Raw genomic sequence first — 25,521 nt, 5'->3', positions numbered from 1 at the left:
GGAGTTTCTCTGACAACTGAGTTTGACAACCGAGAGGGAAAGAAGAGGAGAGGATACTCTTCTGGTTTATGTTTCACTCTGTGCAAAGCGATAAATTTGAGGATGAGTAGACTTATTGAACTAAAACGTTAAGTTGCACGTACAGGAAAATTGAAGAAAGCAAAATGCACAGAAGCCTCTCCCTCTCTCCCTAAAAAGCCTTTTATGGGCAGGGAAAAAAAAATACCCCCCTGTTGGTCAATTTCCCTTCCCTCATAATAGCAAAATTCTCTCTTGCTACAGCCATGTGACTCTGTTGTATTGTTCTTTCAACTATCATAGCACATTTAGTAGATGATGGTAATCACCTGGTTGGACGATGTGAAAATTAAAACTAAATTTTATTTCTTTGGAGTAGAATACATTGAGAAAAGAACTCCACAGATCTCTCATACTTGAAGCAAGTTTCTCAGTTGGAGAAACAACAGCAACAGCAAACAACAACATTTTTTCCCTTTATTTGCATCACGGCACTATATTTCATTTTAGGAATCAGAAGGGACATGTTTCACAGAACAGAAATCAAAACACACTGGGTTGAAGGGAAACGATGGTAGTGATTCAGTTCCAACTTCATATGTAAAAGTTATACCATATGATAATGTAGTTGTACTGCATATTCAATTTTGATATGTAACCTTTGAAATAAATTGGAATATTCTTTCCTGCTACTCTTGGCACATGCCGAGTGATCATAAACAATAATCTCCTAAAGGTCACTTGCTCGATAAGCTCTGCTCTCAGCGAGAAGTATAAAGGACTATGCGGAGATATTGTTCCCTTTTTCGAGACTCTTAATTTATTCCTTTTTCCTTCTTTGAAGCTCCAAACAACACATATTTTCTTATACCATGTAGACTTACAGAATTTCTGGAATGTTTATTGTTTTTCTTTTTTTCTTACACTTTACTCTTTTTTTAAACTTAAATTGGCTGATGGAAAGTAGGCAAAACAGTTTGGAATGGTGGTAGGGAAGGGAGTTAAATTATTCAGCCAAAAACTAATTGGCTATTTTGAAGCAAGTGATGATTTGATTTCAACTTCTCTCTACCCAAATTAATTTATAAGAATAGATATGGCTAAAATAAGTAGGCATAGATACTTGTGATGTTTTCTTTTACAGAACTTGTTCATTTACGAAATGTATTTTAGGAACCTTATGACAAATCCCAAATGAGCTTAATATTGCTTTATCACAGTAACTTCAGTTCCTTATACAAAAGCTAAAAACTGTATTTTGTTGAAGCTGAGATCCGATCATGTCAGTTGTGTCTTTTACCTTTATTCGTAAGCAAAACAGCCCCAATCAATATTATTCTACTTGCAAATAACTTATCTTAGTATATGCCAATTATATCTTCTGCCAAAAAATATAGGTGACTATCCCCCTTATGAGGTAATGACATAAGAAAGGACTTTCTCACCACAAACCTATCTAAAGATATTTATATGGGTGATACCCATGGTGTTTGGTCAGCTGTAATTCAGTCTGGAAGTTGTATGGAAAGGGTAGTCAAGATAGGAGGTCACGCAAAACCCTCGGTGGGGAGAATTCACCGGCACCCCTTAACTTAAAGCCCATTTGTTTCAAATCACTTTACACATCTTAATCAAATAATGAGAATAGGACACTTTCAGGATGAAATTAGTAAAATGAAAATTTTCATAATCTTTTATTCTCCACCTTGTTCTATAAAGAAGACTTAAGCAATTGAATGATCATAATCATAATTTTAATATACTATATGCCAAATTCTATTTCATTTTTTAAATCCCGACATTTAGTGTGCCTCTTTTGGTTGTTGTGGAGTCACTTAAACGATGATTCTTAACATTGTTCTCTCTCTTTCTCTAAATATGGGTTAAATACCATACGTTTTCAAATAAGGATGAATTGATTTGATTTCCAGTTAGGGTTACGATGAGAAGAATTTTAGAATTGGTGTCATTTAAACTGAGCCTTGAAGGAGGAGTGGAAGCTGGGGTCACTTGTGCAGGAATGCCATCCATCCAGGCCTGAGAGTGTTGGGAGAGGTAGTGATGACAAGCTTCTTTTTACCTTATGTCAACCCTTGCAGAATAAGTCTTCTAGAATCTACTATTACTGATACTGTCAAATTGGACTTTTGAAAAACTGTACAATCTTGGGAGATGTTTGTTTAAAATCTCATGTTCTTTTAAAATTTAAAAGCAAAATCATATGATAGAAGACACACTGACAGCTAGAGCACACAGTGCTTAAAATTTTAAAAAAATCAGTGATGAATTTGCATCAATCTAACAAATGTTGTTCAAATGTAGATTTTACTGTCCACTGAATCTTTTCATTAGCCACTGAAATTATAGAAGGCTATGAATCTAATAGAAGCCAGTTGGAGTTGACTCTGGAAAGAGGGTGAGAAATTGTGATCTCTGGTAAAGCAGCGACTGCTGTGGTTGTGGCTGTTTCCCACCGAGCTTCCTTGTTTGTTAATAAATAAAAGTTGGAGAGTTTATTATATAGTCAAAATTTGTAATTTATTTTTATGGGGTAAAGGGTACAGTTATTTCTTTCTCTGGGCAATTATTAAGTGAAACTTAAGGAGGCAAAAAGTACCCACTCATGACATAAAAAATCCAAGGTAACTTACTTTAATGTTAAAATACTTAAAATCAGGCAAGTAGGGGCTGGCTGGTTAGCTCAGTTGGTTAGAGTGTGATGTTGATAGCACCAAGATCAAGGGTTCAGGTCCCCATACGGGCCAGCTGCCAAAAAAAAAAAAAAAAAAAAAAAAACCCAAACAGGGAAGTATATCTTTGAGACAAATTTTGGTGTTAATATATGGAAGGACAGATGGACCAAATAAAAATTCAAAACTGAACACATTTCAGGAGCTGCGAATACATTTTACAGCATATCTTCCATTTGTTCATTTTTTTTTCAGTTGTTTCCTTCTTTATTATGCTACTTTAGTTGTCTAGCACCTATAGGAATGTATCTAGAAAATGTGACTTGAGTTTATAAGTCCTGTAAGAATTTGCATTTATCTTTGTCAAGAGGATAACTGAAGGCAGGAAAGTTTCTGTGAAATATTCTAATTAATCCAGCTCACCATATTTTGTATTCTGAAAATCCCATCAGCTAAAATTCAGTTCTTATCTTAAGAAGAAGGAAAAGAGCAGAGGTGTCCCTGAGGAGGAAAAAGGGAGGAATTAAAATAAAAAGAATTGAACAGAGTGAAATGAAGAAACCAAAACAAGAAATGTCTGCACAAACATCACCCGTCTCTCTGCTTTCCTTCCAACAACCCCTGACATCTACCTTCCTGGAGATCCAATCCTGTTGTCGGGGAAAACTTTACCTTTCCAAAAAACTTAGAAACTTTTACCAAGTTGTCTTAAACTCAGCCAGCTTGTTAGTCAGTGTCTGCATTCTGGCCATCTCATCTGCCACACATAAGTAGCAGTCCCTAATGGCTGGAGAAGGTGGGTTTTTCCACATGCAAAATATGTCCCTTGGTTCTAAGTAAAGCAAAAGAGGCCCATTTTCTAAGACTCTGCACTTGAGAATGTGTTTGGACAATCTCTGCCCAGATGTCAGTGTGCAGATGCATATTTCAGACATTCTTTTTCCTGATTAGCATGCAGCCAAAACACCTGTTTTGCTGCCTGGAGGAATCATATTAGAAATGAAGATACACCTGCACAGTCAAATATTTGCACTGTATTTATAAACATATTTCTTAGTGTTTGGGTGAATACCTTCCCATAAGTCCAAATGTTTATAACTGTACCCCCGAAATGACTTCAGGCCCATTTAGTAGACTCAAATAGCCATTTTTTTAAAACGGCATTTTAACATTGAAGTGTTATGCCTTCCACAGGAGTTCCTCAGCACTTGTGTGTGCACACGGAGGGGTTCAAAAACTGAACTAATTATCTCACTCTGACAACAGGATGAGTCAGATACCATACATAGCATTTCTGATATAGAAAAGAACAGGCAGGTAATGGTCCAAAGGTACACTTTCTTTGAGCATTTAAAAAATTAAAAAATTTTATCATTTGAAAATTAAGTTCAAGCCTAGACACATGAAATAACCCATCTCTAAGAGTAAAAGTAAAAAAATACATGTGTAGTTATTTTAAATTACAATGCACGGCAAATTATTTAAAGTACAACAAAGAACAATTACAGGAAGATTTAAAATTCTATGAAAATCATCTTTGAGAAGTTATCAAACTTATCTAACTATACAGTCTGGGGAAAAAAAATGAAAGAATGGCTATCTTGAGGCTTGATTTCAATGATAGAATTTAGCAGCATATTCATGATTTGTGATTGATATGCTTCTGGAAAACGAGTTTTGAACTTTTTAGAGTTCATCAAGCACTTCTTTCACTAGGCACTTCCACGGATAAATTATCTTCTAAATTCCTTAGAACTGAGAATGTTAAAATTAAACTTTATCAGTTCAGTAATAACTCTACACGAGCTAGATTCCTGTCATTCATAACTAAAGTAGTGAATTCCTTATCCCAGAATAAGAATGGGAACTCTCAAATAAGATATTTGGGTTGCTAGAGAGAACAAAAACATAGATTGGTCCTATATTTTTTCTTTAATCTTTCTAAATCAATTAGACATTTGAATTGTGGTATTGTATTTCCTGGAAGCTTCATTGCTTTCTGTTATCCTCATGACAAAAATGAAAAATTTCTTCTGAATTTTTTTAAAAAAAGAAAAATGCCTCCTACTGAGTAGATGTTGTGTACTTTTAAATGAGAGAACATATGCGTAATAAAAAATGAGAAATTATGGATCAAATAATGATGTTGGAGCCACTTACATAAATAATAGAGAACATTTTGGACAAGCTCCAAATATCATCACTATTGTTTAATTTCAGTCCCAGTTATGCATCTGCCTAGGCTAGTGTCAAAGATAATAATCTCACCAGATAGATATAAAATGCACAGCTAAAATTACATAGCTCCATTATTCTGTTTACACGTAGTACTAAACCAGCTGACTGATCCAACAGAGCATTATGTTCATTGAGCTTCCTTGCAAATTCAGTGGGCTGATACCCATTTCTTTGTATATATTAGGTCATTTTCTACCAACATAAGAATAAAGTAACTAAGAAGAGGCATGAATATGTTTGCTCACTAATGAATCTGTTCTTTACATCTTGTTCTCTGCCTTTCACATACAATTATGGGCTTTTAAAGCAAGGAAGAGCCTTACGGGAAGTCACAAAATGCCTATTAAAAGAAATGGACAGAAGCTTAGTGCCAAATCACTCATTCTGAGAAAAAGAGGAAGACAGGACAGCTACACATTTCAGCCTTCTTCACTGAAATGTCTTCCACCAGTCAGCACACGATAGAACACCACACTGGAAGGTGACTTAGGAAGTTACTCAGTCCAGGACTTTGACTCAAAACCACTTATCAGAGGAAGTATTCATGTAGGATAACAGTAAAAGAAAGGAAGGAAGGAAAGAAGGGAGGGAAGGGAGGAAAGGAGGAAGTGCTAGCCACAAGTTTTCATTGACGTGTTCTCAAATGCAGATTAAAAAATAAAACATTGCCCCATTTATGCCTAAAGTAAGGAAAATTCAGAAACTATGATTTGTGGGTGGAAAGAAATATCATATTCTTCTGTTAAATCATGAATTGAAAGACAAAATTTTTGTCATTTATTTTCTTTGAATTCAAAGCATTGCACTCTAAGTAGAGCTGAACAGGATCTGCCTCTCCATCACTGACAGTTAATAATTAAATCAAACATTATATTCGGCAATAGAACATATGCATCAGCTTCTTTCAAATTGCATTTCCTTCCTGTTAGGTCCATTAGTGTAAGCCAGACTGCCTTTAGAAACCCCCTTATTGCTGCTGTCTTTCAGCACAGTTCCTGAAATGGATAATGTGGTACATATTATGGGCAATTACACAGAACTCCCCAGCGATAGGGTTTTAGAGTTACAGAATGAAACAGCTGGAACTACAGAGCTATAAGCTAATCAGAAAAAAAAAAAAAAAAAAAAAAGGAAATAGTTAAATAAAATAACCTGGACAAAAGGAAAAAAAATAGAAAGCTTGCGAGGTTCTGTAAAACCATTGTTCTTAGAGAAGCTGTCTGTACCTAGAAGAACCTCCAGGGTTCAGAGCGTAAAACTATTTAAATGCAAACATGTTATTTTTAAAATGCTTTTTGCCAAGGCTTTTATACTCATCATGTTACAGCACATAACAAGCAGCTAGTAACAAAGTTGAGGTACTGAAAACAATGACATTATTCTCTCCAGCTTTATCAATGCAGTATTTCTATATTAGCAACATTGTGAGAAATATTGTCTTTTTCAATTTTGTTTTCACATAAACATATACGATTCTAGAAGATGTGTTTTCTATTCACTAAATGAACCACACACATAATATTTTCATCTTGTTATTTTATGCTTGGGCTAGGATGTGCAGTGCTTGTGCCACAGAGATTAAAAAAACATCATCTATCCACTTGGTCTGAGTACTGCAATTGGAGTGTTCTGCTTGAAAACTCAGACACAAACATTAGATGTATACCTAAGGGAAAAATTTAATATTCAAAGGGGAAAATATATATTCTGATTTCTTTCATAGTTTTAGGAAAGAAAGTAATGAGTTTTGATGGCAAAAATGTTGCTTCTTTTGGTTGTATGCAAAACGCAGTTTTTAGCCTGCACCAATGGTGTTTTGAAAATTTTCAGCAAAATTACTTTGTAACTTGAGAAATAATGGAACAATCTGCGCAGTAACTGCTGGGAAATGAAACAAAAGTGGGTGCAATTTCAAACTTTAAATATAGCTGCAAAACTATTTTCAAATTTGTTACTAAAGTATTATATAAAAATTAGAAGATGTTAAAGGCAGAATATTGTACAACTCTTGGAGGACTATTCTTTTTCTCTGTAAAAGGATGGATTACATAGTCGTAGCCAGATTTATGTGGCTACTTATGTACTTTCATAAGGCTTCAGTAGCCAATATTTATTTCAGCAACAGTAAAATGGCAGCAGGAGGAAGCCAGACATAAAACATGCTATCCAGTTTGATATCCTTAACAGTCATTGTCTCCTACTTCCCTTAAGAGCAGTGATTCTTTGTTGTTGTTAGGTTTTTCCCCCCTTTCCAGTAAAAGCTTTATTATGATAGAGTGGAAGGAGAGGAAACAGAGATGTTAACAAGACAAAACGGTAAAGTCAAAGGAAGACTATGTCTCCTCATTATAAAAAGTAATGTTTGCTTTAACAGTAAAACCCTCATTTGTTTTTATTATTGAAGCTGTATTGGTAACTGTACAACATAATAAGTGAATATACTCTGAATACCCAAACCTATTTGTTATATAACAAAGTAAGTTCAGGCGATTTAATTGGAGCTGGTGATCTTATATGTCCCTGTTGTTCATAAGGTGGGACATTGTAATGGAGGGAGAAAGGACCTAAAAGAAATGGCCAGTGTATTGGGCAGAGGGATAGGGAAACTGGTAACTGGTATCCAAAGAAATTGCTCATCTCTTTTCATTTTAATCTGAATTAACCCCCGGAGGGGTGGGAGGTGGGGACCTGTTCTCTACTAATTTCTTATATAGGAAATTTCCAATTATGTCCTTCCTCTTCATATTAAAAAACTATTTTTGTCTCAACCTGGTTTAAATAATAGCTAACTCTATTAAATAATAGTTCTCAGAGAATACTTATTTCATGTCAGATACTGAACTATGTACTTTATAAGTATTAACTGATTTAATCCTTGTAACCACACTGTGTTGTAAGTACTCTTATTACCTCATTTTGCAGACGAAGAAACCAAATCAGAAGATTTATCTAACTGCCCAGTCACACAGTTTTATTAAATGATGGAGCTAAGATCTGAACCCAGGCAGTCAGAGTCCAGAATCCAAGCTCTTGAATATTACAATACATTGTCTTTGAAGAGAGACATATTGCAGAACTTTATGGTACATAAATTATCAGGTCTCAGGACCCAAATCTCTCAGACAATATGTCACTGGGTCCAAGAGTGACTAAACAGCAATGAATCATGAATCCATGTCTGGAAATAAACAAATCATGCTTCTGCAATATTATTCAGTTACTATTGGAAAGCCTGCAAAATTCTCACATTTACCTAAGACCTACTTCCATAAAAAGGACAGAGACCAGCATGCAAATCTCATGCAATGTTTAATTTATTGATCTAATAATTTAAAATATTTTGCCTCATTCTAACAGATATTCTTCAGAAGGCTTTAGATTCTTGGATGGAATGGCCTTGAAAGCATCTGGAAAAATACCCATCAATAATCCAGTGAACATGAGATATAAAAAAATCGCCTGGCAATAAAGCAGCCTATCATGCGTAATAAATTAACTCCACATTCAGATCTCTTAAAATTGTATTATGTTTTACTTCTTATAAAAAGTGTTGATCACATTTAGAAGTTGTGTGATTTTTTTACATGAAAATATTAAAAGAAAATACAGAAAAATATTTGTATGATTTTGATTTGAGTGGGGTTCTTCTAAGGGAGCCAAAACTATCAGAATTCATAACGAATGGGATAAACATCCTTGAGTACATAACAGTTTTTAAATATATGGCAAAGATACTATGTTTTTTTTAAAAACACCCAGATTATAGACTAGGAAAACATTTGCCACCCATATGACATAGAAAGGGCTAATATATATTAACAGATGGAGTTACTTCTTACACTGAAATTTAATCTTAGTACATTTTCTGTACTAATATTTCTCAACCTGTACATAAATCAGCTGGTGATTTCGTTAAAATGAAGTTTGTTTTTCAGCAGGGGTTGGGCCAGAGATTGTGCATTTCCAGCAAGCTCCATGTGATGATGCTGATGCTGCAGGTTCACATCTTGCTTTGAGTAGTATTGATGTAGACCATTTCAGTTCATGCAACATTATATAAATAACCTAACTGACTTCAATAACATTTTTAAGGAAAACTGTCATATTTTTACTCATGGAAATTATTTGGAATGGTGATTATTTAAAATTGTTTCAAAATGCACCTTGGATTAGAGAAAGGATTTCCACAACCGTATGTTTTAAGAGTGAAATGAGAACTTGCTTTTCCCTTCCTGCCTTCCTTAAATCTAAATTTGAGAGAAAAAAAAAAAAAAAAAAAAGAAGCAATCCAACAGAGAATTGGGCAAATGATAGTAAAAAATAACTACATAAAAAGGTGTTAAATGGATAATAAGTTTAAGAAAATATTCTTGGTCTCACTGTAGTCATAAAATACAAATCAAAGGAAAATACCTATTTTTATCTATTATATTGACAAAAATAGAAGAGAGAAAATAAAACTTTTGCTTTTGTGGAGGATGCAGTAGGTCATGGCAGGTCAATGCTCTTGCTGATTAGAAAAAAAAAAAAACTATATAAATTACATATAACAGATGAAAAATAGAGGCCCAGGGAAGGTAAGTAATTTATTCGAGGTCACACAGCTGATTAAATGTTTGAGCTGGACTTTGAGCCCAGAGATTTAGGATTTAGATCTTACTATTACTATTAAACTCTACTGACTCTCAAAACTATGCTGATTATTTATGGGGTCTAAGTGACTTAATGTATTAATATAGTGAGCTCTGCTTTATCCAATTTTTACAAATAAGAGTTAAGTGGAATGTTTAAGGTCTATGATTACAGTGCAGATGCTAAAATAAATTCAAAGAGCATTGACTTCCATGCACCTGCTCTAATTTATATACTGTCTATTTGATGGCAAAGCACACTGATAATAACAAGGTCATTGTAAATTACGGGAAAAAAAAGCTCTAAACATGTAATTTTAAAAATCCCACACCCTAATTTAGATGCTACAGAAAAATAAATTACAGACAGATTAAAAAGTTAAGTGTAAAAAATTTGAAAGCATAAAATGTTATGATCAAATGAAGATAAACTATCTAATTTCATGATGGCAAAGCCCAAAAGTAAAGGAGGAAAAAACAAACAAAAAAAATAATAAGAATTAATAAATATGCCTTTTTAAAAAAGAGAGAGAGTAAAAAACTTTCAGTTTCAATAGCATTTTTCTGTTAAACATTTAAAGTACGCTCATTTACAAACTGCATTTATCCTTCTAAAGATAGACTGTTTATGTCCTTGGCCAATTTTTTTTCCATTAAATTGTGTATCATTTTCTTTTTTATTGATAAGAACACTAAATTAATGGCATTTACCCTCTGTCAAATATATTGTAACTACTGTTTCTTTATTCCTCTTTTGCTTCTTTAGTTTTGTCTTAATGTTTTGACATTATTGTAGGATATCTCTTTATAAAAGTATATAAATAAGAAGGAATATATATATATTATATATATTTCTTTGAAATACAGAGTACAATGTACAAAGAACATAAGAAAAACTATTGAACATGACTGATAATGAAAGAAATATTTTAAAAATGAATGATTATCTTCTTTTATCAGATCAGGAACAATTTCCAAATAATGATAATGCCCAGTGCTGAAACAAACTCACAGGTTAACTTTTACGAACTTCGAACTGAAATGTGAATTTGTATGATATTTATGGGAGACAATTAAAAAATTTGTATTAAGACCATTAAGAAGTACAGTTCCATTAACTTCTCTATTCTACGTGGTCAGGACACTGTGTTAACCCTCAGGTTGACAAATAAACACAACATAGTGTCTGCCCTTATTGAATTTAGGAGTCCACAGCAGAACAGAGTCAAGTACAGTCTCAAGCAAATGCGGCATCTGTTAATGGCAGAATAAGTTATTCAAATAATCCTCTCACAAAGATCAACTAAAAATTCTGGATAACCTGTAATAATAATCTTCTTAAAAATACATGCATATGTACATGTATATGTATTTTTGCCAAATTATTTCTCAATATTAAATATACATATATATACACATATAGTTAATATTGTGAAATAATTTGGCAAAAATCTGTATCTCAGAAAAGGTAGACCCTAGATAGGTAAACAAGCGTTCCAAGCCATACTTGTCCTAAATATATTCTCCATCTGGACTAAACTTCTGAGAAATTGAGCTGGTAGTTGTGGTTTTCAATGAATTTGGTCCATTTCATCTAGGTTATTGAATAAATATGTGCAGAATTGTCTAGAAAATTCCTTTATTATTCTCTTAATGTATGTAGGGTCTATAATGAAGCACCCTCTTTTCTTTTCTCATATTGATAATTTGTATCTTCTCTAAATTTTTCTTTGTTAATTGCTCTACAAGTTTATTACTTTATTGATGATTTCAAAGAACAAAGTTTTATTTTCATTGATTTTTCTCTATTGTTTTTCTGTTTTCAATTTCCTTGATTTCTGGTTTTATTTTAATTTTGTTCTTCTGCTTGCACTGGCTTAATTTTATTCTTTTTCTAGTTTCTGAGGTGGAAGCTTAGAAAATTGATTTAAGAACTTTTTCTTTTTATAAGTATTTCATGCAATCAATTTCCTTCTAAGTATTGCTTTAGTTGCAACCCACAGATTTTGATATGTCGTATTTTCATTTTAGTTTACTTCAATTTTTAAAACTTTTTAATGATACATATCCACCAGTACAGTATCATACAGAATAGTTTCACAGCTCTAAAAATCTTCTGTGTTCTTTCTTTTTATTCCTTCCTCCCCTCTAAACCCTGGCAACCGTTTATCTTTATATGTATACTTTTCTTCTTTGTATTTAGATTTTATTAAGGTTATGGTGGCTTCGTAAGCTGAAATTAGTAGTGTTTCTTCTTTTCATGCAGGTTAGTTTAAATATTAGAATTATCTTTTTTTGTAAATGATGTAGAATTCAGCTGTGAACACTAATATCTTATATAATATTTTTAATTACCTTTTTAATCACTTCTTACAGTAAGTAAATGATTCAAGTTTTTAGATTTTTCCTTAGCTAAATTTTAGTAATTTACATTTTACTAAAGAATTAAAGTTTTACTAAAATTTCATCTAAATTTTAAAATTTATTGGTATGTAATTGCACATAGTATTTTTTTGGTAATTCTTTTAATCACTTGTAAACTGTGTTTTTTTTTTTTTCTCATTCCTTATTGTGCATATGTTTCACCTTTTTTTATCTCTGTAATCAAGCGTATGAGAGGATTGCATAAACTATCTTATTGTTCTTTTTGGAAAACTAGATTTTGTATTTTTTTCTAATTAATTTTTTCTTTCATTAATTTTTGCTTTTGTTTTTTTACTAATATATTTCTGTTTGGGGTTGATTAACTTGATTCTTCTTCTGATTTCTTAGAAAGTTACCTTTAAATATCAAGATCTTTTATTGTTTTTATTTTTATGTTTTTAAAATACTTTATTTTTTAGATCAGTTTTAGGTTCAAGGTAAAATTGAGCCAAAGATACACTGTTTTCCCATATACTCCTCTGCTCCCACATACACACAGTCGCCCCCCCACCCCCTGCCCCCATCGGCATCCTTACCTGGAGTGGTACTTTTGTTACAATCAAGGAAACTACATTTACACATCATTATTACCCAAAGTCCATAGTTTACATTAGGGTTCACTCTTAGTGTTGTAAATACTATGGGTTTTAACAAATGTATAATGACATGCATTCATCATTCAGTATTATACAGAGTACTTTTTACTGCCCTAGAAATCCTCTATGTTCTGCCTATTTATTCCTCCCTCCCCACTAAATCTTGGCAATCACTGACCTCTTTAATGTCTGCATAGTTTTGCCTTTCCCAGAATGTCATAAAGTTGGAAACATAGAATATGTAGCCTTTTCAAATTGACTTCTTTTGTTTAGTATTATAGACCCAAGGTTTATTTTTTATCTTTTTTGTAGCTTGATAGCTCATTTCTTTTTTAGGGCTAAATAATGGTCTGGATATGCCACAGTTTATTTATCCATTTATCTACTGAAGCACATATTGGTTGCTTCCAAGTTTTGGCAATAATGAATGAATCTTCTATAAACATCTGTGTGCAGGTTTTTGTGTGAGCATAAGTATTCAACTCATTTAGGTAAATAACAGGAAACACTACTGATGTATCAGATGATAAGTATGTTTAGTTTCACAGGAAACAGGCAAAGTCCTCCAAAGTGGCTGCACCATTTGCATTTATTCCAGCAATGAATGAAAGTTCTTTTTGATCGACATCCTCACCAACATTTGGTGTTGTCACTCCTCTGGATTTTCACCATTCTAATAGGTATGTAGTGGTATCTCATTGTTGTTTTAATTTTCAACTTCCTAATGACATGTGATGTTGAGCATCTTTTTGTATACTTATTTCAATATATTTTTTAAATTTCACATGAGTCTTCCTTCTTGAACCATGTATTATTTATCAGTATATTGTTTAATTTCCAAGTGCATGGAAATTTACCTGATATTTTTTGGTTTTGATATCTAGTTTTACTTCATTATGGTCAGAGACCATTTTGTAGGATTTTGATTTTGTAAAATTTGTTAAGATTCGCTTTATAATCCATGATACGTTCTATCTTGATGAATGTTCCAAGTTTGCTTGAAAATAATGCATTTTGCTATAACAGGGTGATGTGTTCTGTAATTACCTACAAGGTCCTATTGGTTGAGGATGTTATTCAGTCCTTCTGCTTGCTTATTTTATGTCTAGTTGTTCTACCAATTACTGAGAAAGGGGTGTTTAATTCCCCAACTGTGATTGTGAATCTGTTTTTCTTTTCAGTTTTGTTTCATGTATTTTTTAAAATTATTATTTTTTATTATTATTAGCATATTCATTATTACAATCACAATGTTTCTTTATGCCCTTTACTAGATCTGTTCCTTCCCAAACCCCCTCCTTCCCTCCCTCCACCTTCAGTAACCATGTTTGTTCTCTCCTTCTGAAAGTTCAGTGAATTGTTGTGGTTCTTTCTTTCTTGCTTTCTTGCTTGCTTGCTTGCTTGCATTGGTTTTATTTTATTCCTCTCTCTCTCTCTCTCTCTCTCCCTCTTTTAGCACCCAGTTATATGTGAGAACATGTGATATTTCTCTCTCCTAGTTTGGCTTATTTCACTTAACATAATTTTCTCCAGACTCATCCATGTTGCTTCCAATGACAGGATTTCATTCTTTTTTATGGTTGAGTAGTATTCCATTGTGTGTACATACTACATTTTCTGTATCCAGTTGTCTGTCAATGGACACTTAGGTTGGTTCCATATTTTGGCTATTCTAAGTAGAGCTACAATGAACATGGGAGTGCAGGTATCCGTTCGACATGAGGGTCTCCATTCCTTTGCATATATGCCCAGTAGTGGAATTGCTGGATCATATGGTAGCTCTATCTGTAGTCACTTGAGAAACCTCCATACCACTTTCCATAATGGCTGTGCTAATTTGGTTCCACCAACAGTATAGAAGAGTTCCCCTTTCCCCTCATCCTCACCAGCTTTTGTTATTCTTGGTCTTCTTAATAACAGCCATTCTAACTGGAGTGAGATGATACCTCAATGTGGTTTTGATTTGCATTTCTCTGATGACTAGTGATGCTGAGCGCTTTTTCATGAACTTGGCCATTTGTATGTCTTCTTTTGAAAAGTGTCTTTTCATCTCCTTTGCTCATTTTTTAAATGGATTATTTGGTTTTTTTACTATATAGTTGTTTGAGTTCTTTGTATATTCTGGATATTAATCAACTGTGTACAAATATTTTCTCCCATTCCATAAGTTGTCTTTCTGCTTTGTTGATTGTTTCCTTTGCTGTGCAGAAGCTTTTTAGTTTGATGTAATCCCATTTATTTATTTTTTCTTTTGTTGCTTGTGCCTTTGGGGTCTTATTCATAAAGTCTTTGCCCAGTCCTATTACCTGGAGTGTTTCCCTTCTATTTTCCTTTAGTAATTTTATGTTTTCAGGTCGTACATTTAAGTTTTTAATCCATTTTTAGTTGATTTTGGCATTCGGTGAGAGGTACATGTTCAGTTTCATTTTTCTGCATATGGGTGTCCAATTTTCCCAGCACCATTTTTGAAGAGGCAGACTTTTCCCCAATGTATGTTCTTGCTGCCTTTGTCAAAGATGAGTTGGCTGTACATATGTGGGTTGATTCCTGGGTTTTCTATTCTGTGTTCCATTGATCCGAGTGTCTGTTTTTATGCCAGTACCATGCTGTTTTGGTTACAATAGCTTTGTAATATAATTTGACATTGGATGGTGTTATGCCTCCTGCTTTTTTGTTTGTTTGTTTGCTTATAATTGATTTGGCTATTAAGGGTCTTTTGTTGCTCAATATGAATGTTTGGGTTGCTTTTTCTATTTCTGTGAAGAATGTCATTAGTATTTTGATGGGAATTGCATTGAATCTGTAGATTGTTTTGGGTAGAATGGACATTTTCATTATGTTAATTCTTCCCATCCAAGAGCATGGTATGTCTTTCCACCTTTTTGTGTCCTCTTTAAATTTTTTCATTAGTGTTTTGTAGTTCTCACTGCAGAGATCTTTCATCTACTCAGTTAAATTGATTCCTAGGTATTTTATTTTTTTGGTGACTATTATAAATGGGCTTGCTTTCTTGATTTGATTTTCTGTTAGTTTGTTATTGGAGTATAAAAATGCTATTAATTTTGGGGTGTTGATTTTGTATCCTGCAATATTACTAATATTGTTAATCAGCTGTAAATATTTTTTGGTGGGGTCTATAGGTTTTTCTATATATAAGATCATACTGTCTGCAAAGAAGAACAGTTTGACCTTGTCCTCTCCAATATGGATGCCCTTTATTTCTTTCTCTTGCCTGATTGATTGGTCTAGTACTTCCAATACTATGTTAAATAGAAGTGGTGAGAGAGAGCATCCTTGTCTTGTTCCTGTTATCATCAGTATCAGGATGATATTGGCAATTGGTTTGTCATAAATGGCTTTTATTGTATTGAGATAATTTCCTTCTGTACCTAATTTGCTGAGAGTCTTATTCATGAAGTGATGTTGAATTTTGTCAAATGCCTTTTCTGCATCAACTGAGATAACCATATGGGTTTTGTACTTGGTTTTGTTGATGTGGTGTATCACATTTATTGACTTGTGAATGCTGCACCAACTTGCATCCCTGGATGAATCCCACTTGATCGTGGTGTATAATCTTTTTGATGTGTTGCTGTTATCTGATTCCTAGTATTTTGTTGAGGATTTTTGCGTCTATGTTCATCAAAGATATTGGCCTGTAGTTTTCTTTTGTTGTTGTATCTTTATCTGGTTTGGGTATCAGGGTGATGCTGGCCTCGTAGAATGAGTTTAGGAAAATAGCTTCCTTTTTGATTTTTTGGAAAAGCTTGAAGAGAAGTGGTATTAATTATTCTTTAAAGGTTTGACAGAATACAGCTGTAAAGCCATCCAGTTTTGGGCTTTTCTTTGTTGGAAGATTTCTGATTACTGCTTCAATCTCATTGTTTGTTATCAGTCTGCTCAGGTTCTCTACTTCTTCTTGGTTCAGCGTTGGTAGTTTTTATGTGTCCAGAAACTTATCCATTTCCTCTGGGTTTTCATATTTGTTGGTGTACAATTGTTTATTATAATCTCTAATGATTCTTTGTATTTCTGTGGTATCGGTTGTAATGCCTCCCTTTTCATTTTTGATTTTTGTTATTTGGGTCATTTCTCTTGTTTTTTTGTTAACCTAGCTAATGGTTTGTCTATTTTATTTATCTTCTCAAAAACCCAAATTTTTGTTTCATTGCTCCTTTGTATTGTTTCTTGGGCTTTGATATAATTTAGTTCTGCCTTGATGTTGATTATTTCTTTCCATCTACTACTTTTGGGATTGCATTGTTTTTGTTTTTCAAGTTCTTTGAGGCATAGTGTTAGGACATTTGTTTGAAATCTTTTCATTCTTTTGATATAAGCATCTATAGCAATAAACTTTCCTTTTCATACTGCTTTTGCAGTATCCCATAGGTTTTATTATGGTGTATCTTTATTCTTGTTAGTTTCAAGAAATTTTTTGGTTTCCTGTTTAATTTCTTCTTGGACCCATAGGTCATTCAGGAGTCTGTTGTTCAGTCTTCATGCACTTGAGTAGTTTCTGGAATTTTGCTTGTTATTGATTTCCAGATTTAATCCATTGTGGTCTGAAAAGATACCTGAGATAATTTCAATTTTTTAAAATTGGCTAAGGCTTGATTAATGATCTCATATGTGGTCTATCCTGGAGAATGTTCTGTGTGCCAATGAGAAGAATGTATATTCTCTAGTTGTTGGATGAAATTTTCTGTAGATGTCTGCCAGGGCCAATTGCTCTAAAATGTAGTTTAAATCCTGTGTTTCTTTGCTGATTTGTTGTCTGAAAGATCTGTCTAACACTGAGAGAGGGGTGTTCAGGTCACCCACTATTACCATATTTGGGTCTGTCTCTATTTTTAGGTTTAAGAGTGTTTGCTTTACATATTTAGGTGCTCTACTGTTAGGTGCATACATATTTATGATTGTTATGCCCTCTAACTGGATAGATCCATTTATCATTATGTAATGGGCTCTTTGTCCTTTTTATCATATGTTTCATGTATTTTGAAACTCTATTTTTGGCATATACATATGTAGGATTGTTATATTTTCCTGGTGAATTTACCATTTCATAATTATGTAATAATGATCCTCTTTGTGTCTGCTAATGTTTTTTGCTCTGAAGTCAAGTTTATCTAATATTAATATAGCCACTTTGGCTTTCTTTTGGTTAGTATTTGCAAGCACATCTTTTTACATTCTTTTACTTTTAGCTTATCTATAATTATATTTGAAGTGGTTTTCTTGTAAACAGCATATGGCTGGGACATGTTTTTATAACCATTCTGCCAATCTCTGTCCTTTGATTATGTGTTTAGACCACTTATTTTTAATGTAATGATGGATGGTCATCAGGGCATCACCCTACACCCTCTATGGCTATAGTATCCAGTGGGAAAGAATAGGGCACCACCCTTTGTGTGCAAAATGGGAATGATCAACAGGCTTCAACCACAGTCTCTGTGACTGCAATGACTAATTGGCAGGGGAAGTGGCACCTGCAACCTTTTCATGGTGTCCACCTGGAGTAGGGCAGGTTTAGTCAAAATAGTTCTGCCCTGCAGGTCATCCTTTTCTTGTTCCTTTGGCTAGAGAGAGAATGATTTTTATTGGGGGGAACTTTTTGGTCTTGACCTTTGGCCTTTTCTGATTTGGGCCTTCCCTAGAACCCAGGTCAGATTATATAAGGGTGCTATTGTCTGAATATTTGTTTCCCCTCCAAATTCAAATGTTGAATTCCCAACCCCAAACGTATGGTAACAAAAGGTGGGGACTTTTGTAAGGTTATTAGATCATGAGCACAGAACCCTCATTAGTAGGATGAGTGCACTTATAAAATAGACCCAAGAGAACTCATTTGCCACTTCTATCACATGAAGACACAGAGAGAAGATGATGTCTTTGAAGAAGTGAGCTCTTACCAGACACTGAATTTGCTGGCACCTTGATCTTGCACTTAATAGTCTCCAGAACTGTGAGAAATAAATTTCTGTAGTTTATAAGCCACCCAGTTATGGTATTTTGTTATAGCAGCCTGAATGTACTAAGAAAGAGGCCAAACAAAACAAACCAGTTAACTTACCACCAGTATGTAGCCAATCTCCCTTTTTCTCTTTACTTTTCAGAGTCTTCTTCATAAGTATGTCTAAAGTTTTAGTTTTTAGCAGGAGAAATAGGATGGGATATTCTTATCCCATCTTGCCTGGAACCAGAAATCTTCCTAGATTATTTATTTATTTATTTATTTGGTCAGAACATGAAATGAAGTGGAGACCTATCCACCAAAGAAAGTGAGCATTAGTAGCAAGAAAATTGGTCTCTAGGAAAAGTTTTGGTTATTATTTTACTGAGACAAATGATCTTTCACTTCCAAGGAGCATATTTTAGATACAGAATTCACTAGAACATTTTTTCCATGCATCTATGTGTTTTATTTTTGACTCAGCATTTGTTCTCATATTGTTTGGGTAGTAATTCTGGTTGTATAGATGCAGTGACTCATGACCAAGCCTGGCTCTTATGTACAGTATTCATGGCACACACTGAGTGTTCCACAGATGTTATCAAATAGACTGAGTACTTGTTTTATCATTGATTATATTTTTTATACCTTATTTCAAATTCTAGTCTTTAGTCCTCAACAAAATTATTGGTTTTTGCATTCACTCAATTAACATTTATTAAATATATTGTGCTCTGTGGTAGGCATAGAGAGAAGAATAAAATGTAAACTTTTTACTCAAGAAGATTATAATTTAAGAAAGAGAAAGGAATATGTAAATAAGAGCTGCAGAGCTAGGGTTTATAGAGCTTGGGGAAACACAAAGCAGAAGGTAATCGATTCTACCACAGGAATTGTAGGGAGCTGGTAATCTGAAAAGATTTCATAGTGGAGGGAAGAAGATTGCAGAGTGCTGGGGGAAGAAAGTTCTGCCACTGCTTTCCTCTAAGTTCTCATTATTTTTCACCTGGTTGTGTCAGAGGAGATAGTGAAGAGGATTTCAATATGAAATATGTCAAGGACACAAAGGCAATACAAGTTCAGATTAATTATATATGAGTAAGAAGCTATCAGAGATTTCTTAGGTAGGCATTATCTATCCTTCACTGGATTTAGGCTGCTTGGTGATTGGTGATACTCTTTCCTAAGAAAAAAGATTATGTAAGGCAAAGAAGATTGTGAAAGAAGACAGATATCTACTTCGAATAGCTGTTTTGAGAAACATGTGTATATCCATGTGGACATATGCAATGTCCACTCTACAAATATATAGAGAGTTCAAGGGAGGAATCAAGTCTTAAGATACAGATTTGGGAGTCACTAGAATGAAATAACTCTGGCAGAATATGTAGAGTAAAAAGAGAAAAAGTCCAGGACACCACCTCAGGAAATAGCATGGCTTAGTGGAGATGGGAGTAGAAGGAGCAGGAAGGAAACAAAGAGAAATCAAACAGCTGGGAAACCAAGTGTAAGCAATGCCACTGAAATCAAGGGAGGTGAAATGTTAAACAAGACAAGAACTGTCAGAACGGTTGAATACAAGAGAGCAGTCCGGTAGGATGAGGACTGCCAAAGTCCATTGACTTTGTCAATAGGTGGTGTAAATAAAAATAAACTCAGATTGCAGCTGCTTGAGGTGTGAATAGGAGGTGAGAAAGTGGATACAGTGTCTACAGACCCTTTAGTCAAGCCTCTTGGCTAAGATGGGAAAAAGGCAGATAAAAAGGGAGTGTATGGGCAAGTAGCCAGAAAGGAGGGACAGCTAAAAATTCAGGAGAAAGAATTGCTGATAGAGCAAAGGCACATGAAGCATGCCCAGCCTCGATGAGGATCACAAGAGCCTCTGAAACCAGAAGAAAAGTCAGAACTTGTATGTTAAAATGAGTATTTTAAAAAAATTTATCTCTTTGAAATGTTAAAAACTTATTGCAATTTTGGCTCAGTTGCTTAAAAGGTCTTGGAATGTCCCTCTCTTAAATTTGCACTTAGAGATGGGTGGATTTATCACACACACGCACACACACATGTCCAAATTTTCTTGTTTAAATGTAGGTATGCTTTTTGGAAATTGCCCAAAGTTATTTTACGTCATGTGTGAGGAACAAGGCAAGGTGGTGGATAATCCTTTGGTGTAAAACAGTGTTTTCTAGAATAGATTTATTAACTGGCACAAAAATAAATTCTCAAATGTTTGCTGTTAAAAAAAATATTGGAATAAGTTCACGGCCTTTTTGATTCAATACTTTTACACATTCATTCAACAAAAATGTATAAAGATTTCACTGCATGTCACAGAGCACTCTGATGAACAGAATGCAATTAGACATGTTCTGATAAGTTTGTTATAACCTAGATTTATGTAATAATATATGCTAACTTGGTATGACCACACATGCTACTCTCACTAAAATCAGTTAAAAGCAAAATTTGGCTCCTGTTTTTAACTCTAGCAATGATTGTATTTGTATCAGTTCTGAAGCATTTGGGCATAACTCTCACTGAATTTACAATTATATATACTAACAAAAGAATTCAGCTGAATAGAGGGAGTTCTAAAATCTCATAATGAACTGTTGAAGAAAGACGTCTGGGTTCACTGATCTGGACATAGTTTATTAATCTCATTAGAAGTGTGGAATCATTAACTACCCACGTGGAAAAGGGGCTGGCATTAATAAGCATGATAGATTTCCCTATTGCTTCACTATGCCTATGATGATGCTTCCCTTTACTATGTGCCTCAACTTTTATATTGCAGTTTCTCCAAGGGTGGTCAGGTGGTGAATCTGCATTTTTCACAAGCTTTCCAGGTGATATTTATGCAGTGTAAAATTTCAGAATCACTGCTAGAAGGGTTTGAAATTGCTGGGAAAATGTAAAAATAAAAATACAACCTTTTGCATCCACCAGAGACAATATGCTTCGATATTGAAGAACTATGCCCAGGTGGTCAGGTATGATGGGGGACAGGCAAGAAGCACAGGGTTTTGCCAAGAATATTGATTTTGGGGTCAAGCAGACTTCAGTCAGACTTCATCCACTTTTTTCTAGCCTGTTTACTTAAGAACAATGATCTAATGCTTTTGATCTTCAGTTTCCTCCTTTGTGAAATGGTGATAGTCACTCTCATAAATTTACTGAGGGGATTAAATGGGAATAGAAGTACAGTAAGCATCTTCCTTCTTTCCATCTCTTTATTGAGCTTGTGTTCATTTCCCTACCCAGTCTCCATTCCAGAGGTGCAATTCCTAACACCTTTAAGACCAGGCTCAGGGGCAATATAAATGACATAAGCAGTCAGGGTAAGACAGTAGATAATTATAGAAATTGGTGACCTGAAGAATGTATATTTCACATAAAGGCATTCTAGTAAAAATAAATTACAATAAAAAGTTAAATTAAATAAATAATTGCAGATCGAACAAAACTCATCTGATGGTCAAATCAGACATATGACAGTTTCCATCCTCTGCCTTGAACTGGTAAACTCAGATCCCTTTTTATAAACCTAATGACTTTGATGGTAATGCCTGTCCTTAATCATCCTGACACACATCCTCAACTACTTGAACTAAGTCGCTAACCTAACTCAGTAACCATGGATTTTATTCTCCTTCACCTGACTTTCTGGGAAACAGGCCTCAGTTAGCTTGAAAATACTTATTCCTTTATATATAGTTCCACTAATTTTTGAGACATCACAGTTCGTTCTGCTCAAACTTCCCACCTCCTAGAGCGTGGAGAATAGAGGAGTAGTGATAAAGGATTAGGGCATATCAAATCATCCCTCTGTCCTAGCTAAGGAAAGTTATTTCATTGTTTTCCCGAATACAAAGAAAAGAGACTAACGGAGGAAACCTTATGTCCACAGGGAAGAAGAAAAAGATGATTATTTGATTACGTCAAAGAAACCTGTGTTTTGTACCTGTTTTCATAACTTTGCTTTACAGCCTTCGGTCAACCATTTACTCTCTATTAGCTTCAACTCCCACACCTGCAAAACAGACAAAATAATTCCCGTGGTACTGTTTTGAGGATTAAATGAGATAATTTGCATAAAGCTTTTCGTACCACAAAAGTGCTCATCCCCGCATTCTGAAGTCTTGCTTGGTATTTAGCTGATGTCTTTACACTTTAGGTTCAATCTTAACTGAGCCAGTTCTAACAAAGTTAGCAAATCCATCATCTTTTACTATTATTATTCTTCTTCTTAAATAAAAGGCTGGGTGGGCTGGTGGTATTTAGTGCTAGGCTTGGGCACAGATGCATAATACTTCGGGGTTGCAGTTTATTGGCTTGGAGTTTAGGGAAAAGAGAAAGCACCCTCTAGGAATTCTGAGTCAGTCATGAAAAAGGCTGGAACTGACTAACAAAATCTAAATTAAGGCAATGCAAAGGAGCAAAATCAAGGGCAAAGCCAAGTTCTGATAGCACAAAGAGTGGGTGTGTAGACAGGGCAGAGAAAAAATGGCAAAGCTGGAGAAATACTCTTGGACAAAGAGGAACAGCTTTTTATAGGAAACTTGAGGTGAAGGTAGGGTTTGCATGTCTAGCAAAACAGCATAGGAGTAGGTCAAACATAGCTACTTGTATCCTAATTGGTATATAATTTAGACCTAAATCCCTATTGCTCATGGCTTCAGCCCAGAGACCAGCCAGCCTGCCTGCTTGGAAGTCCATCTATTCTCTGCTTCTGGTCACAGGCTCTGCTCCCGTTCCAAGAGAGCAGTCTAATTGGAATAACTCAAGATTTCCGATATCCATTTTTTTTAAATCTGTATTTGCTTCTGTAGTTTCCTCCTGATGACCCTGATGAACATCTGCCTCATCCCAGTGGATATGTTTCTTAAGAAACCCTGATTGGATTTTCTCTCTTCTGATCATAGGCTATTGACCCAGGCTCTTTGCATTGCTTCCAGCCCTATCTTCAGTCTATATACATACCTGTTAATTAAAATGCAAGTGTTATTACTTGTTTTATTCACTTCTGCTTCCACTTGGGTCAGAAAATGCCTTTATGTGGATAGATTAACCCAGCCTAAGCCATATCCTGATGTATGGATTTCTTAATTCTAATGTCCACATCTCCTTAATCCCTTTCCTTTGAGTAGCTATGACTACTCCTATTTAAAAGGCATTCAGTGAAATTTATTGAGGCTTCCTTCAGCCTTCTAATCCTAATTCTCTAATTCTAGGCTACATTTGGAATTTGAGGATCTAATCAGACTAAGTTTTCAAATGATCTTTCCTACATATTTTGAAACATGTCAACAAGGTTAAACAGTACTTAAATAAATGTAATCTTTCTCCAAACCTATACTAATTATACTACTCTAGCCCTACTTCCCTGAAATAGGAGAAGCAAATCCAAATTTAGAGGAAGAGAAACAAATGTATATAGCAGGTAATGGACACTATTTATTACTCGGGTAATATAGAAAATTGCAGTGTTTCATGCTACAATAATACAAATAATAGCTTCCTGGGCAACATGGAGGAAAGATCATGTAAAGTTAGCATCCACTTTATAAGAATTTGAGTTTCCAAATGTAGGAGAAATCATTTAGATTACAAAAGATTAATTTGATTTGGGACAGTATTCACAAGAGTTCTTTAAAACAGTAAACCACCTAAATAAATGTGAAATATGGTTTTGATTTCTCAATGCCGATATGTATTTTTTCAGTAATACAATTGTATAAAGTACATAATTCACCTGAAACATTAGATAAACCATGAATAGAGCTTCTTGAATATCAGATACACAAATAAAATTCAAATCTAACAGTAAATTATACCAATTTCCTAGTCACACTGTGCTATCTACTTTCAGAACAGAGATGATTACTTGATTTTTGTTCCTTTCTACATTGTCTCTTAGCTCATCATAACAGGTGAGAAATGTACATGCACAATATTCTGTTTTATTTTGCTGGAGTTCAGCCTCATGACTAAGGTTTTGCTGAAAGACATCTTTTGGAGTAGAAAAGACAAGTAGAAACATTGAGAGACACACACTTAGGAACGAAATTTATGATAGAGTATATTTTAACTTTATAAATATGTATATATGTATACATACATTTAAATTCTATTCTGACTATAACATAATTAAATCACTTTTGCTATGCTTTTTGTTGTACATAAACAAAAAATATGAAAAACAAATCTCACTCACAGGGAAAAAAAACATATATAGTTCAGAGCTGCATACTAAGGTACTTATTAAAAGAAGAAATGTTCATAATCTGAAGAAGAACATTTGTGGTAATAAGATGGTCAGGATGTTAAAACAAGGTGGTGATTGACATAGATTTGCCTTTAATAAATAAATCATAAATAAAGATTTTATTTTCTCATTGTTATATTCTTATTTTGTTACATGCATATAGCAGAAGTCTTTGAACAGGAATTTTAAGAGGGGGCTTTATTTTAAGACAGACACTGAAATGGGAATTTATGTTCTGCAGCAATAACATTGTGGAAATTAATGAGGATCGACATCTTTTTTTCTAGCCCGTAAAGCAAGTTTGTGTCATTTTCACAAAAACTATTGTTTTTGCATTTAAATGTTGATTCAAGGGACTGTAAGTATGCATGCAGAAACAAGATTTGAATCAGTGACTATAATTATACTAGGTACATTCTATATCATTTGTAGATTTTGTACACTAATTACTGCATGTTTTCCATACTTTGTTAGTTTTAGAAATGTTTGTTTTTAATTAAAGAGTCCTGTTTTAATTACCTCAAAAAATCTGTACCTGAAGATCTAATATAATCTCATCATTAATAGCAAATGATCTTCACCGTTTTTAAAAGTATGACATTGTATCAGGCATTCTAGGTAATTTTGGAGTCCTTCAGTCTTTTTGCTTTCCAGGAATATGTGGTCAGAGGAGCATACACATTCTTTACATACTTTGTCT

The sequence above is a fragment of the Cynocephalus volans genome, chromosome 8, assembly GCF_027409185.1.
Source record: "Cynocephalus volans isolate mCynVol1 chromosome 8, mCynVol1.pri, whole genome shotgun sequence".
In the NCBI taxonomy this organism is placed as follows: domain Eukaryota; kingdom Metazoa; phylum Chordata; class Mammalia; order Dermoptera; family Cynocephalidae; genus Cynocephalus; species Cynocephalus volans.
This window is presented reverse-complemented; position numbering follows the sequence as displayed.